Here is a 17,488-nt window from a genome sequence, read left to right as displayed (position 1 = left end):
CTCTGTCACTCTACTTTCCTCTTACCCTGGTCCTTCTGTCACTCTCTATCACTCTACTTTCCTCTTACCCTGGTCCCTCTCTCTGTCACTCTACTTTCCTCTTACCCTGGTCCCTCCGTCACTCTCTCTATCACTCTACTTTCCTCTTACTCCGGTCCCTCTGTCACTCTCTCTATCACTCTACTTTCCACTTACCCTGGTCCCTCTGTCACTCTCTCTAGCACTCTACTTTCCTCTTACCCTGGTCCTTCTGTCACTCTCTCTATCACTCTACTTTCCTCTTACCCCGGTCCCGCTGTCACTCTCTCTAGCACTCTACTTTCCTCTTACCCTGGTCCCTCTGTCACTCTCTCTATCACTCTACTTTCCTCTTACCCTGGTCCCTCTGTCACTCTATCACTCTACTTTCCTCTTACCCTGGTTCTTCTGTCACTCTCTCTATCACTCTACTTTCCTCTTACTCCGGTCCCTCTGTCACTCTCTCTATCACTCTACTTTCCTCTTACCCTGGTCCTTCTGTCACTCTCTCTATCACTCTACTTTCCTCTTACCCCGGTCCCTCTGTCACTCTCTCTATCACTCTACTTTCCTATTACCCTGGTCCTTCTGTCACTTTCTCTATCACTCTACTTTCCTCTTACCCTGGTTCCTCTGTCACTCTCTCTATCACTCTACTTTCCTCTTACCCTGGTCCCTCCGTCACTTTCTCTATCACTCTACTTTCCTCTTACCCTGGTTCCTCTGTCACTCTCTCTATCACTCTACTTTCCTCTTACCCCGGTCCCTCTGTCACTCTCTCTACCACTCTACTTTCCTCTTACCCCGGTCCCTCTGTCACTCTCTTTATCACTCTACTTTCCTCTTACCCTGGTCCGTCTGTCACTCTCTCTATCACTCTACTTTCCTCTTACCCTGGTCCCTCCGTCACTCTCTCTATCACTCTACTTTCCTCTTACTCCGGTCCCTCTGTCACTCTCTCTATCACTCTACTTTCCTCTTACCCTGGTCCCTCTGTCACTCTCTCTGTCACTCTACTTTCCTCTTACTCCGGTCCCTCTGTCACTCTCTCTATCACTCTACTTTCCACTTACCCTGGTCCCTCTGTCACTCTCTCTATCACTCTACTTTCCTCTTACCCCGGTCCCTCTGTCACTCTCTCTGTCACTCTACTTTCCTCTTACTCCGGTCCCTCTGTCACTCTACCACTCTACTTTCCTCTTACCCCGGTCCCTCTGTCACTCTCTCTATCACTCTACTTTCCTCTTACCCCGGTCCCTCTGTCACTCTCTCTATCACTCTACTTTCCTCTTACTCCGGTCCCTCTGTCACTCTCTTTATCACTCTACTTTCCTCTTATCCCGGTCCCTCTGTCACTCTCTCTATCACTCTACTTTCCTCTTACCCCGGTCCCTCTGTCACTCTCTCTACCACTCTACTTTCCTCTTACCCCGGTCCCTCTGTCACTCTCTCTATCACTCTACTTTCCTCTTACTCCGGTCCCTCTGTCACTCTATCACTCTACTTTCCTCTTACCCTGGTCCTTCTGTCACTCTCTCTATCACTCTACTTTCCTCTTACCCCGGTCCCTCTGTCACTCTCTCTAGCACTCTACTTTCCTCTTACCCTGGTCCTTCTGTCACTCTCTCTATCACTCTACTTTCCTCTTACCCCGGTCCCGCTGTCACTCTCTCTAGCACTCTACTTTCCTCTTACCCTGGTCCCTCTGTCACTCTCTCTATCACTCTACTTTCCTCTTACCCTGGTCCCTCTGTCACTCTACTTTCCTCTTACCCTGGTTCTTCTGTCACTCTCTCTATCACTCTACTTTCCTCTTACTCCGGTCCCTCTGTCACTCTCTCTTTCACTCTACTTTCCTCTTACCCTGGTCCTTCTGTCACTCTCTCTATCACTCTACTTTCCTCTTACCCCGGTCCCTCTGTCACTCTCTCTATCACTCTACTTTCCTCTTACCCCGGTCCCTCTGTCACTCTCTCTATCACTCTACTTTCCTCTTACCCCGGTCCCTCTGTCACTCTCTCTATCACTCTACTTTCCTCTTACCCTGGTCCCTCTGTCACTCTCTCTGTCACTCTACTTTCCTCTTACCCTGGTCCCTCCGTCACTCTCTCTATCACTCTACTTTCCTCTTACTCCGGTCCCTCTGTCACTCTCTCTATCACTCTACTTTCCACTTACCCTGGTCCCTCTGTCACTCTCTCTAGCACTCTACTTTCCTCTTACCCTGGTCCTTCTGTCACTCTCTCTATCACTCTACTTTCCTCTTACCCCGGTCCCGCTGTCACTCTCTCTAGCACTCTACTTTCCTCTTACCCTGGTCCCTCTGTCACTCTCTCTATCACTCTACTTTCCTCTTACCCTGGTCCCTCTGTCACTCTACTTTCCTCTTACCCTGGTCCCTCTGTCACTCTCTCTATCACTCTACTTTCCTCTTACCCTGGTCCCTCTGTCACTCTACTTTCCTCTTACCCTGGTTCTTCTGTCACTCTCTCTATCACTCTACTTTCCTCTTACTCCGGTCCCTCTGTCACTCTCTCTATCACTCTACTTTCCTCTTACCCTGGTCCTTCTGTCACTCTCTCTATCACTCTACTTTCCTCTTACCCCGGTCCCTCTGTCACTCTCTCTACCACTCTACTTTCCTCTTACCCCGGTCCCTCTGTCACTCTCTTTATCACTCTACTTTCCTCTTACCCTGGTCCGTCTGTCACTCTCTCTATCACTCTACTTTCCTCTTACCCTGGTCCCTCCGTCACTCTCTCTATCACTCTACTTTCCTCTTACTCCGGTCCCTCTGTCACTCTCTCTATCACTCTACTTTCCTCTTACCCTGGTCCCTCTGTCACTCTCTCTGTCACTCTACTTTCCTCTTACTCCGGTCCCTCTGTCACTCTCTCTATCACTCTACTTTCCACTTACCCTGGTCCCTCTGTCACTCTCTCTATCACTCTACTTTCCTCTTACCCCGGTCCCTCTGTCACTCTCTCTGTCACTCTACTTTCCTCTTACTCCGGTCCCTCTGTCACTCTACCACTCTACTTTCCTCTTACCCCGGTCCCTCTGTCACTCTCTCTATCACTCTACTTTCCTCTTACTCCGGTCCCTCTGTCACTCTCTTTATCACTCTACTTTCCTCTTATCCCGGTCCCTCTGTCACTCTCTCTATCACTCTACTTTCCTCTTACCCCGGTCCCTCTGTCACTCTCTCTACCACTCTACTTTCCTCTTACCCCGGTCCCTCTGTCACTCTCTCTATCACTCTACTTTCCTCTTACTCCGGTCCCTCTGTCACTCTATCACTCTACTTTCCTCTTACCCTGGTCCTTCTGTCACTCTCTCTATCACTCTACTTTCCTCTTACCCCGGTCCCTCTGTCACTCTCTCTAGCACTCTACTTTCCTCTTACCCTGGTCCTTCTGTCACTCTCTCTATCACTCTACTTTCCTCTTACCCCGGTCCCGCTGTCACTCTCTCTAGCACTCTACTTTCCTCTTACCCTGGTCCCTCTGTCACTCTCTCTATCACTCTACTTTCCTCTTACCCTGGTCCCTCTGTCACTCTATCACTCTACTTTCCTCTTACCCTGGTTCTTCTGTCACTCTCTCTATCACTCTACTTTCCTCTTACTCCGGTCCCTCTGTCACTCTCTCTATCACTCTACTTTCCTCTTACCCTGGTTCTTCTGTCACTCTCTCTATCACTCTACTTTCCTCTTACTCCGGTCCCTCTGTCACTCTCTCTATCACTCTACTTTCCTCTTACCCCGGTCCCTCTGTCACTCTCTCTATCACTCTACTTTCCTCTTACCCTGGTCCCTCTGTCACTCTCTCTGTCACTCTACTTTCCTCTTACCCTGGTCCTTCTGTCACTCTCTATCACTCTACTTTCCTCTTACCCTGGTCCCTCTGTCACTCTCTCTGTCACTCTACTTTCCTCTTACCCTGGTCCCTCCGTCACTCTCTCTATCACTCTACTTTCCTCTTACTCCGGTCCCTCTGTCACTCTCTCTATCACTCTACTTTCCACTTACCCTGGTCCCTCTGTCACTCTCTCTAGCACTCTACTTTCCTCTTACCCTGGTCCTTCTGTCACTCTCTCTATCACTCTACTTTCCTCTTACCCCGGTCCCGCTGTCACTCTCTCTAGCACTCTACTTTCCTCTTACCCTGGTCCCTCTGTCACTCTCTCTATCACTCTACTTTCCTCTTACCCTGGTCCCTCTGTCACTCTATCACTCTACTTTCCTCTTACCCTGGTTCTTCTGTCACTCTCTCTATCACTCTACTTTCCTCTTACTCCGGTCCCTCTGTCACTCTCTCTATCACTCTACTTTCCTCTTACCCTGGTCCTTCTGTCACTCTCTCTATCACTCTACTTTCCTCTTACCCCGGTCCCTCTGTCACTCTCTCTATCACTCTACTTTCCTCTTACCCCGGTCCCTCTGTCACTCTCTCTATCACTCTACTTTCCTCTTACCCCGGTCCCTCTGTCACTCTCTCTATCACTCTACTTTCCTCTTACCCTGGTCCCTCTGTCACTCTCTCTGTCACTCTACTTTCCTCTTACCCTGGTCCTTCTGTCACTCTCTATCACTCTACTTTCCTCTTACCCTGGTCCCTCTGTCACTCTCTCTGTCACTCTACTTTCCTCTTACCCTGGTCCCTCCGTCACTCTCTCTATCACTCTACTTTCCTCTTACTCCGGTCCCTCTGTCACTCTCTCTATCACTCTACTTTCCACTTACCCTGGTCCCTCTGTCACTCTCTCTATCACTCTACTTTCCTCTTACCCTGGTCCCTCTGTCACTCTCTCTGTCACTCTACTTTCCTCTTACTCCGGTCCCTCTGTCACTCTCTCTACCACTCTACTTTCCTCTTACCCCGGTCCCTCTGTCACTCTCTCTATCACTCTACTTTCCTCTTACCCCGGTCCCTCTGTCACTCTCTCTATCACTCTACTTTCCTCTTACTCCGGTCCCTCTGTCACTCTCTCTATCACGCTACTTTCCTCTTACCCCGGTCCCTCTGTCACTCTCTCTATCACTCTACTTTCCTCTTACCCCGGTCCCTCTGTCACTCTCTCTATCACTCTACTTTCCTCTTACTCCGGTCCCTCTGTCACTCTCTCTATCACGCTACTTTCCTCTTACCCCGGTCCCTCTGTCACTCTCTCTATCACTCTACTTTCCTCTTACCCTGGTCCCTCCGTCACTCTCTCTATCACTCTACTTTCCTCTTACCCCGGTCCCTCTGTCACTGTCTCTATCACTCTACTTTCCTCTTACCCTGGTTCCTCTGTCACTCTCTCTATCACTCTACTTTCCTCTTACTCCGGTCCCTCTGTCACTCTCTCTATCACGCTACTTTCCTCTTACCCCGGTCCCTCTGTCACTCTCTCTATCACTCTACTTTCCTCTTACCCCGGTCCCTCTGTCACTCTCTCTATCACTCTACTTTCCTCTTACTCCGGTCCCTCTGTCACTCTCTCTATCACGCTACTTTCCTCTTACCCCGGTCCCTCTGTCACTCTCTCTATCACTCTACTTTCCTCTTACCCTGGTCCCTCCGTCACTCTCTCTATCACTCTACTTTCCTCTTACCCCGGTCCCTCTGTCACTGTCTCTTCAATTGTCCTTTTATCTGTATATTTCTCTTTTTCACTGATTACCAAATAACACTCACAGCCTAATTTACTTTCAGCGACGAGGAGAAAATGAAGACGCTGTTTGTGTTGGTGGGCGTAGGTGAGTTCTTGTTACAGTAATCAGTAGTATATTGTAAGGCTCCACAGTGTGTGACCCACTGATGTGGTCTTATTGAATTCTGTAAGAAAGCAACATTGCATCCTCTCACATAAAGGAATGTTAATATGGTGCATTCCATATGTTATACTGCAACGGGTGACAAGTACAATAATGTAAGGTGGAAATGACTTATAATGCACACAATGGACAATGCAGCAGTTGCACATTTCAGGCTATCCACACATGAAAATATCTGCAGGCAGAAAGAATTATCCACATAAGGCCTTTCTGAATTACAAAGCTTTCTCTAGGTCAGGCACGGTTCTCCAGCTGTTGAGAAACTATACATCCCAGCATGCCCTGACACAGCTTTAGCTTTCTCTGACAGGAAAACTGTGTCAGGGCATGCTGGGATATGTAGTTTCACACCAGCTGTAGGGCCGCAGTTTTGACGTGCCTGCTCTAGGTGTTACCACTGGTCAGTTTACTCAAGGAACCAGCAAGGTCTCCATACACTGCAATTTTGCAAACCAATCACGTAGTTTTCTTTTCCTGGCGGAAAATCTGCGCATGTATTGGCTTAAAAAGTATGCCATGTCCATCAGTATTTGGTTACGATTTTGACTAAACATGTTGAGTGATCGGACAAAATTTGCCTACTAGAACTGAGTCATTCGGGCTGGGAGACCCCAGGCCGAACGCAGTTGATCAATGCTGAGTTATGATATTGCCAGCAATATATTCTATTAAAGATTTTTTCATGATATTTTCTAAGTAGCCAATACACTGGATTTTACGTTAATCAGTTTATTTTGTGCCTAAATATTTTTACAAACCACATTTAGGGCGGACGATATGGAAATAATACATTTCTCTGACGTCCTAGTGGATGCTGGGAACTCCGTAAGGACCATGGGGAATAGCGGCTCCGCAGGAGACTGGGCACAAAAGTAAAGCTTTAGGACTACATGGTGTGCACTGGCTCCTCCCCCTATGACCCTCCTCCAAGCCTCAGTTAGATTTTTGTGCCCGGCCGAGAAGGGTGCACACTAGGGGCTCTCCTGAGCTTCTTAGTGAAAGTTTAGTTTTAGGTTTTTTATTTTCAGTGAGACCTGCTGGCAACAGGCTCACTGCATCGAGGGACTAAGGGGAGAAGAAGCGAACCTGCCTGCTTGCAGCCAGCTTGGGATTCTTGGCTACTGGACACCATTAGCTCCAGAGGGACCGAACACAGGCCCAGCCTCGGAGTCCGGTCCCAGAGCCGCGCCGCCGGCCCCCTTACAAAGCCAGAAGCAAGAAGAGGTCTGGAAAATCGGCGGCAGAAGACATCAGTCTTCACCAAGGTAGCGCACAGCACTGCAGCTGTGCGCCATTGCTCCTCATACACACCTCACACTCCGGTCACTGATGGGTGCAGGGCGCTGGGCGCCCTGAGCAGCAATAAAAACACCTTGGCTGGCAAACATACATCACATATAACCCCCAGGGCTATATGGATGTATTTTAACCCCTGCCAGAATCCATAAAAATGCAGGAGAGAAGTCCACGAAAAAGAGGCGGAGCCTATCTCCTCAGCACACTGGCGCCATTTTCTCTCACAGCTCCGTTGGAGGGAAGCTCCCTGGCTCTCCCCTGCAGTTACTACACTACAGAAAGGGGTTAAAAAAGAGAGGGGGCACTAATTAGGCGCAGTATTAATAAAACAGCAGCTATAAGGGGAAAAACACTTCTATAAGGTTATCCCTGTATATATATATATAGCGCTCTGGTGTGTGCTGGCATACTCTCCCTCTGTCTCCCCAAAGGGCTAGTGGGGTCCTGTCCTCTATCAGAGCATTCCCTGTGTGTGTGCTGTGTGTCGGTACGATTGTGTCGACATGTATGAGGAGGAAAATGGTGTGGAGGCGGAGCAATTGCCTGTAATGGAGATGTCACCCCCTAGGGAGTCGACACCTGAGTGGCTGAGCTTATGGAAGGAATTACGTGACAGTGTCAGCTCTTTACAAAAGATTGATGACATGAGACAGCCGGCTACTCAGCCTGTGCCTGTCCAGGTGTCTCAAAAGCCATCAGGGGCTCTAAAACGCCCATTACCTCAGATGGCAGATACAGACGCCGACACGGATACTGACTCCAGTGTTGACGATTAAGAGACGAATGTGACTTCCAGTAGGGCCACAAGTTACATGATTGAGGCTATGGAAAATGTTTTTCATATTTCTGATAATACCAGTACCACTAAAAAGGTATTATGTTGGGTGAGAAAAAACTGCCTGTAGTTTTTCCTGCATCTGAGGAATTAAATGAAGTGTGTGATGATGCGTGGGTTTCCCCCGATAAAAACTGTTAATTCCTAAAAAGTTATTAGCATCATACCCCTTCCCGCCAGAGGATGGGGCATGTTGGGAAACACCCCTTAGGGTGAATAAAGTGCTCACACGTTTGTCTAAACAGGTGGCACTACCGTCCCCGGATACAGCCGCCCTTAAGGAACCTGCTGACAGAAAGCAGGAAAATATCCTAAAATGTATATATACTCACACGGGTGTGATACTGCGACCAGCAATCGCCTAAGCCTGGATGTGCAGTGCTGGGGTGGCTTGGTCGGATTCCCTGACTGACAATATTGATACCCTAGATAGGGACAGTATATTACTGACTATATAGCATTTAAAAGATGCATTTCTATATATGCGTGATGCACAGAGGTATATTTGCCGACTGGCATCAAGAGTAAGTGCTCTGTCCATTTCTGCCAGAAGAGGGTTATGGACAAGACAGTGGTCAGGTGATGCTGATTCCAAAAGGCATATGGAAGTATCGCCTTATAAAAGGGAGGAGTTATTTGGGGTAGGTCTAACAGACCTGGTGGCCACGGCAACGGCTGGGAAATCCACATTTTTACCCCAGGTAGCCTCTCAACATAAGAAGACGCCGTATTATCAGGCGCAGTCCTTTCGGCCCCATAAGGGCAAGCGGGCAAAAGGCTCCTCATTTCTGCCCCGTGGCAGAGGGAGAGGAAAAAGGCTGCAGCAAACAGCCAGTTCCCAGGAACAGAAGCCCTCTCTCATTTCTGCCAAGTCCTCAGCATGATGCTGGGGCTTTACAAGCGGACTCAGGCACGGTGGGGGCCCGTCTCAAAAATTTCAGCGTGCAGTGGGCTCACTCACAGGTGGACCCCTGGATCCTTCAGGTGGTATCTCAGGGGTACAAATTGGAATTCGAGACGTCTCCCCTTCGCCGTTTCCTAAAGTCTGCTTTACCGACGTCTCCCTCCGACAGGGAGGCGGTATTGGAAGCCATTCACAAGCTGTATTCCCAGCAGGTGATAATCAAGGTACCCCTCCTACAACAGGGAAAGGGGTATTATTCCACGCTGCCGTTTGGTTTGTCCACGGCACCCCGGGTCTTTACCAAAGTAATGGCCGAAATGATGATACTCCTTCGAAGGAAGGGAATTTTAGTTATCCCTTACTTGGACGATCTCCTGATAAGGGCAAGATCCAGGGAACAGTTGGTAGTCGGGGTAGCACTATCTCAAGTAGTGTTGCGGCAGCACGGTTGGATTCTCAATATTCCAAAATCGCAGCTGATCCCGACGACACGTCTTCTATTCCTAGGGATGATCCTGGACACAGTCCAGAAAAAGGTGTTTCTCCCGGAGGAGAAAGCCAGGGAGTTATCCGAACTAGTCAGAAACCTCCTAAAACCAGGCCAAGTGTCAGTGCATCAGTGCACAAGGGTCCTGGGAAAAATGGTGGCTTCCTACGAAGCAATTCCATTCGGCAGATTCCACGCAAGAACTTTCCAGTGGGACCTGCTGGACAAATGGTCCGGATTGCATCTTCAGATGCATCAGCAGATAACCCTGTCACCAAAGACAAGGGTGTCTCTCCTGTGGTGGTTGCAGAGTGCTCATCTTCTAGAGGGTCGCAGATTCGGCATTCAGGACTGGGTCCTGGTGACCACGGATGCCAGCCTGCGAGGCTGGGGAGCAGTCACACAGGAAAGAAATTTCCAGGGCTTGTGGTCAAGCCTGGAGACATCACTTCACATAAATATCTTGGAGCTAAGGGCCATTTACAATGCCCTAAGCCAAGCAAGACCTCTGTTTCAAGGTCAGCCGGTGCTGATCCAGTCGGACAACATCACGGCAGTCGCCCACGTAAACAGACAGGGCGGCACAAGAAGCAGGAGGGCAATGGCAGAAGCTGCAAGGATTTTTCGCTGGGCGGAAAATTATGTGATAGCATTGTCAGCAGTGTTCATTCCGGGAGTGGACAACTGGGAAGCAGACTTCCTCAGCAGGCACGACCTCCACCCGGGAGAGTGGGGACTTCACCCAGAAGTCTTTCACATGATTGTAAACCGTTGGGAAAAACCAAAGGTGGACATGATGGCGTCCCGCCTAAACAAAAAATTGGACAGGTATTGCGCAAGGTCAAGGGACCCTCAGGCAATAGCTGTGGACGCTCTGGTAACACCGTGGGTGTACCAGTCAGTGTAGGTGTTCCCTCCTCTTCCTCTCATACCAAAAGTACTGAGAATTATAAGACGGAGGGGAGTAAGAACTATACTCGTGGTTCCGGATTGGCCAAGAAGGTCTTGGTACCCGGAATTTCAAGAGATGCTCACGGAGGACCCGTGGCCTCTACCTCTAAGAAGGGACCTGCTCCAGCAAGGACCCTGTCTATTCCAAGACTTACCGCGGCTGCGTTTGACGGCAGGACGGTTGAACGCCGGATCCTGAAGGAAAAAGGCATTCCGGATGAATTCATCCCTACCCTGATCAAAGCCAGGAAGGATGTAACCGCAAAGCATTATCACCGCATTTGGCGAAAATATGTTGCGCAGTGCGAGGCCAGTAAGGCCCCGATGGAGGAATTTTAACTAGGTCGATTCCTGCATTTCCTGCAAACAGGAGTGTCTATGGGCCTAAAATTGGGGTCCATTAAGGTTCAAATTTCGGCCCTGTTAATTTTCTTCCAGAAAGAACTAGCTTCAGTTCCTGAAGTTCAGACGTTTGTAAAAGGGGTACTGCATATACAGCCTCCTTTTGTGCCTCCAGTGGCACCTTGGGATCTCAATGTAGTTTTGGGGTTCCTAAAGTCACATTGGTTTGAACCACTTGAATCTGTGGAGTTAAAATATCTCACATGGAAAGTGGTCATGCTGTTGGCCCTGGCCTCGGCCAGGCGCGTGTCAGAATTGGCGGCTTTATCCTGTAAAAGCCCTTATCTGAACTTCCATTCAGTCAGGGCGGAATTGAGGACTCGTCCTCATTTTCTCCCTAAGGTGGTTTCAGCGTTTCATCTGAACCAACCTATTGTGGTACCTGCGGCTACTAGTGACTTGGAGGACTCCAAGTTGTTGGACGTAGTCAGGGCCCTGAAAATATATGTTTCCAGGACGGCTGGAGTCAGAAAATCTGACTCGCTGTTTATCATGTATGCACCCAACAAGCTGGGTGCTGCTGCTTCTAAGCTGACTATTGCTCGTTGGATTTGTAATACAATTCAGCTTGCACATTCTGTGGCAGGCCTGCCACAGCCAAAATCTGTAAAAGCCCATTCCACAAGGAAGGTGGGCTCATCTTGGGCGGCTGCCCGAGGGGTCTCGGCTTTACAACTTTGCCGAGCAGCTACTTGGTCAGGGGCAAACACGTTTGCTAAATTCTACAAATTTGATACCCTGGCTGAGGAGGACCTGGAGTTCTCTCATTCGGTGCTGCAGAGTCATCCGCACTCTCCCGCCCGTTTGGGAGCTTTGGTATAATCCCCATGGTCCTTACGGAGTTCCCAGCATCCACTAGGACGTCAGAGAAAATAAGAATTTACTTACCGATAATTCTATTATTCGTAGTCCGTAGTGGATGCTGGGCGCCCATCCCAAGTGCGGTTTGTCTGCAATACTTGTACATAGTTATTGTTAACTAAATCGGGTTATTGTTGTTTTGAGCCATCTATCCAGAGGCTCCTCTGTTATCATGCTGTTAACTGGGTTCAGATCACAAGTTGTACGGTGTGATTGGTGTGGCTGGTATGAGTCTTACCCGGGATTCATAAATCCTTCCTTATTGTGTACGCTCGTCCGGGCACAGTATCCTAACTGAGGCTTGGAGGAGGGTCATAGGGGGAGGAGCCAGTGCACACCAGGTAGTCCTAAAGCTTTACTTTTGTGCCCAGTCTCCTGCGGAGCCGCTATTCCCCATGGTCCTTACGGAGTTCCCAGCATCCACTACGGACTACGAGAAATAGAATTATCGGTAAGTAAATTCTTATTTTTCTCCTTGAGCCTGTGTAAATGTAACCCACATTTTCCAGGATAAAGCCAACACATAATATTATTTCAGTAGGATTGAGACCCATACGTTGTCTTAGTTCCTGCAGATGTGAATTATTACATTTCCATTTATATTGTTTTATTCTGTTTATAGAATATTAACATATTATTATTATTATTTTACCCTTTAGTTCTGTGCTTGGCTTTGGTGGAAGGGAAATCAGGTCTGTAATATTGTCTTTTCTATTATAATATAAATAATGTATTATATTTTACACTAAAAATGTAATGACTGTCCCCTGCGTCTCTTTTCATTTACCCGCAATTTTTTCCAGATGTTGCTAATGTTCAATGTGCCTTTGTATAATATTCTGAAAGTAAGCAGATAATTAATTTATAATTCCCAAACAAACAAGAAAAACATGTTTCTATTTAACAAGTTCATCATGTTGACGTGTCATCTGGGTGGGTCTAATGATTATCGACATGGTCACATGCTGTGCAAGCCGACATGCTGTACTTGGGCAGTCCGATGCTGTTGACATTCTCATGTTGACCTGAATAGTGTCAATAAGTTATACTACAACCATCAGAAAGGGCATGCTACCATTTCTGACGTAGAATGTAGGGATTGAAGGAGGCGCTGGTGATCGGAATGGCATCCCGTGGGTTATAAAAAAAACTGCAGCCTACCTGCTCCTTTCACAGAATTGTGTGAATCACTAGAGATAGCCTTACAGTAATAATTGCACAGATTATACATATACAGGTTGAGTATCCCTTATCCAAAATGCTTGGGACCAGAGGTATTTTGGATATGGGATTTTTCCGTATTTTGGAATAATTGCATACCATAATGAGATATCATGGTGATAGAACCCAAGTCTAAGCTCAGGATGCATTTATGTTGCATATACACCTTGGCCCTCATTCCGAGTCGTTCGCTCGTTCTTTTTCATCGCATCGCAGTGAAATTCCGCTTAGTGCGCATGCGCAATGTTCGCACTGCGACTGCGCCAAGTAATTTTGCTAAGAAGATAGGATTTTTACTCACGGCTTTTTCTTCGCTCCGGCGATCGTAGTGTGATTGACAGGAAATGGGTGTTACTGGGCGGAAACACGGCGTTTTATGGGCGTGTGGATGAAAACGCTACAGTTTCCGGAAAAAACGCAGGAGTGGCCGGAGAAACGGGGGAGTGTCTGAGCGAACGCTGGGTGTGTTTATGACGTCAAACCAGGAACGACAAGCACTGAACTGATCGCACAGGCAGAGTAAGTGTGGAGCTACTCTAAAACTGCTAAGTAGTTTGTGATCGCAATATTGCGAATACTTCGGTCGCAATTTTAAGATGCTAAGATTCACTCCCAGTAGGCGTAGGCTTAGCGTGTGTAACTCTGCTAAAATCGCCTTGCGACCGATCAACTCGGAATGAGGGCCCTTATACACATTGCCTAAAGGTCATTTTAGCCAATATTTTTTATAACTTTTTGCATTAAACAAAGTGTGTCTACATTCACACAATTCATTTATGTTTCATATACACCTTATACACACAGGCTGAAGGTCATTTAATACAGTATTACTAATAACTTTTTGTGTATTAAACAAAGTTTGTGTACATTGAGACATCAAAAAACAAAGGTTTCACTATCTCACTCTCACTCAAAAAAGTCCGTATTTCGGAATATTTGGATATGGGATACTCAACCTGTATTACCTTATATTGCACAGGACTCTGGTGTATTCTCTACAGTGCATTTCTGTTATTAATCTGGTACATTATAATGCATGCACTAGCAGTCCATACACTCTTTAATAGTTAGCCAAGACTGTGAAGTTTGGCCACGCCCCTAAATATGGGCCCCTAAAAATGCATCTCCTCCCAGGTGGGCCCTTTATGCCCCAGTCCGACACTGTGTGTGTGTGTGTGCAGGTGTTGATATTGCACACACCAACAGATGGCTCAAACTATGAACAGCCCAGTTACTTAACCAGTGGTGTTGGTTTATTGATAGATAGCAGGTACAGTCGTACTCACTGTTACATGCACACTGCTGATGAATTGGAGCTTGTACTGTACACGACTAGTGGGCATATCAATACAAATCCTGGCAGCTGCGACATTTGCATATTTTCGCACAGCCACTTACCATATAACATTAATAATCCGTTATAACCAGCAATATCACCGGGACTGTCATTTGCTAATTATTAATCAGACTGAGTTGAAAAATATTAACAATCCAATCTGCTGGAGATTCTTGATTACTAATTATTCCACACTCACTGCAGGAATCCTCTATTACAGGTGTCTATCTAACTGCTCTGCTATTTGTGTAATTATACCGTTTTAGATTGAATTACTTTTACAATGTTATTGTCTGTATTTTTTTATGCTACTCTGAAATGTCTGTTTTTAAACAGCAGTTTCTATACCTACCAACATATCTGGAATCTTCTTGAAGTGTCTAGTACATATTAATGAATATAACTACCGTATTTGCCGGCGTATAAGATGACTGGGCGTATAAGACGACCCCCAACATTTCCAATCAAAATATAGAGTTTGTTATATACTCGCCGTATAAGACTACCCCCTTCCACACACCAAATAAAACGTAAAAGAACATCAGATTTGTGACATACTGTATATTGGCCCTCATTCCGAGTTGATCGCTCGCAAGCTGATTTTAGCAGATTTACTCACGCTAAGCCGCCGCCTACTGGGAGTGAATCTTAGCGTCTTAAAATTGCGAATGACGTATTCGCAATATTGCGATTACACACCTCTTAGCAGTTTCTGAGTAGCTTCAGACTTACTCAGCATCTGCGATCAGTTCAGTGCTTGTCGTTCCTGGTTTGACGTCACAAACACACCCAGCGTTCGCCCAGACACTCCCCCGTTTCTCCAGCCACTCCTGCGTTTTTTCCGGAAACGGTAGCGTTTTTTCCCACACGCCCATAAAACGGCCTGTTTCCGCCCAGTAACACCCATTTCCTGTCAATCACATTACGATCACCGGAGCGATGAAAAAGCCGTGAGTAAAATTACTAACTGCATAGCAAATTTACTTGGCGCAGTCTCAGTGCGGACGTTGCGCACTAAGCAGAAAATCGCTGCAATGCGAAGAAATTTACCGGGCGAACTCGGAATGACCCCCATTATGACCTGATAAGAGATTTGGATAGGGAGTATTTATCAAGGTATGCATAAGAAGGGGGGAGGGGGCGAGGAGAAAGTTGTAAAATGTATAAAAGTATACCCCTGTGTGCATTTATTGGTACCGGTTTCACATGAGTGCCATTAGTATTAGTGCCATTACAGTACCTGTCATTGTCACCATTGTACGGCCACAACGCGACCGCAGCGCCTCCGGCCAGTCCCTGCATCTCCCTGTAATTGGCACTAGTGACCCGCCGCGGCCGCACTGGATTCCGCGCGATACTGGATGGTATGTAGAATGAGGTGGGCGGGCATCAGGAGGCCACTATGGGCACCGGGCGAGTATCGGAAGGCCACTATGGCAGCTATGTCTATCCCAACTGAAGTGCACCCGGCGTATAAGACGACCCCCCCACTTGGAGGCATGATTTTCAGGGCAAAAAAGTAGTCTTATACGCCAGCAAATACTGTAATTGAAAAAAAGCTGGCACTCCTTCACAAACATATGGTAAATGCCTGGTTGCCCTCCTAAAATACGTCTTGCAACGTATAGAAATAGCAGGTGGAAGGCGGCACGCCTAGGTCTTAGAAAACACTGGAAAAGATAGGTGCTGAACACCATAAACTGCAGTTTATCTTTTCCAGTGTTTTCTAAGACCTTGGAGTGCCGCCTTCCACCTGCTATTGAATATAACTATATATATATTTTCTCTAACGTCCTAGTGGATGCTGGGACTCCGTCAGGACCATGGGGGGATAGCGGGCTCCGCAGGAGACAGGGCACATCTAAATAAAGCTTTTAGGATCACATGGTGCGTACTGGCTCCTCCCCCTATGACCCTCCTCCAAGCCTCAGTTAGGTTTTTGTGCCCGTCCGAGAAGGGTGCAATTCTAGGTGGCTCTCCTAAAGAGCTGCTTAGACAAAGTTTTTTTAGGTTTAAATCTCAGTGAGTCCTGCTGGCAACAGGATCACTGTGTCAGGAATCGACTCACCAAGCTGACATCTGTCCGCCGCTGCGGACTCCGTCCTGGCTCCCTGCGGTCACCTGTCGTCCACGTCCCTGCCATCGGACGCCATCATGGGCCTGGGAGCGCTCCTGTGACAGCAGGCGTGTAGCACGCCGCGTTCCCGCTAGGCCGCGGCATGGGCGCCGCCATGACAGCTTCCAACAGTCAGCATACAGCGGCCAATCCGGTGCTTGGCCGCACCCACTTTTCCCTCACTCCACCAATGACTGTATAACCAGGGGTATAAAGGAAGCTGCAGGATCAGTCTGCAGGCATCCTGGACTTTGTGTCACTCCTGCGACTCATGTGAAAGGATCTGGTTCCTGTTTCCTCCGTGTACTTGGATAACCTACCTGCTGTTCCTTGTTCCTGGCTTCTACCTGAGACTCAGTACTCCTGGTTACTTCACACAGCTCCGTGGAACTTCAAGTCCCAGCAATACCTGCATTCATCTACAGGCTTCACACTCATCACCATCTTGTGTGCTTCAGCCTAGCAGTAGAGACTGACTCCAGGTGTGTTCCATCTCTCCACCTGTGATACAGCTTGCTTGCTGTCAGTGCTTCATCACCTGCACTGTGGACATTGTCAGACTCCTGCTTCTGCTACCAGGTTTGCCATAACAACATCATCTCTGCTAAGTTCCATGTTTTAAACCTGCACTGGTTCCCATACCAGAATATTCTCACAAGTTATCATTCATCTGTTATCATCATTCCCGGTTATCATTTCTTCAGTCGTTACTCATTCTGTTTCCATAGACTTTCAGCTGTTACGCTGTACAAATTGACATTTGCATTTATTATTGTTTTTCTGCTGCCGTTCTGTGAATCATCTGTTAATAAATATCATTGCGCTCATGCGCAGAAACATAATCCAGCCTCCTCGTTTTCTCCCATCCACCTCCACTGACCCACTAGCGCCCCCTCCGGGGACACAGTCAAAACCAAATCTGACAGTAAGTCCAGGATCGATGGACTCGGATGGTGGACGGAGTGTGGGGTCAGAGGCCTTGCAAAATCTGGTCTCCCGTCTGGATGGTCAAGAGGCTGCGCAGCAGCAGATGTTCCAGTTCCTGCAAGGGATGTCCTCCCGGATAGATACACTACAGCAATCCCTGCCTAGTGTACACACTTCTACAGTTCCTGTTACTCCAGCACCTGCCAGTACTGGGAGTTCCTCTATGCCGGCTGCATCAGCTCCAGTGTCACGTCTGCACCTGCCCGTGCCAAGCAAGTATGATGGCAGTCCAAAGTTATGTCGCGGGTTTCTC

General features: G+C 47.8%; 1 long non-coding RNA gene across 1 annotated transcript in view; it reads left to right on the top strand.

The window, feature by feature from the left end:
* The window catches only part of LOC135057036 (uncharacterized), a 59,572-nt gene that overhangs the window by 30,166 nt on the left and 11,918 nt on the right, over positions 1-17,488 (top strand). Inside the window, exons 2-3 of the long non-coding RNA XR_010244119.1 lie at positions 5,718-5,761; positions 12,235-12,267. This is a non-coding gene — a long non-coding RNA (uncharacterized LOC135057036). The remainder of the gene's footprint in view (positions 1-5,717; positions 5,762-12,234; positions 12,268-17,488) is intronic.

The sequence above is a fragment of the Pseudophryne corroboree genome, chromosome 3 (assembly GCF_028390025.1).
Source record: "Pseudophryne corroboree isolate aPseCor3 chromosome 3, aPseCor3.hap2, whole genome shotgun sequence".
NCBI lineage: Eukaryota > Metazoa > Chordata > Amphibia > Anura > Myobatrachidae > Pseudophryne > Pseudophryne corroboree.
This window is presented reverse-complemented; position numbering and strand designations above follow the sequence as displayed.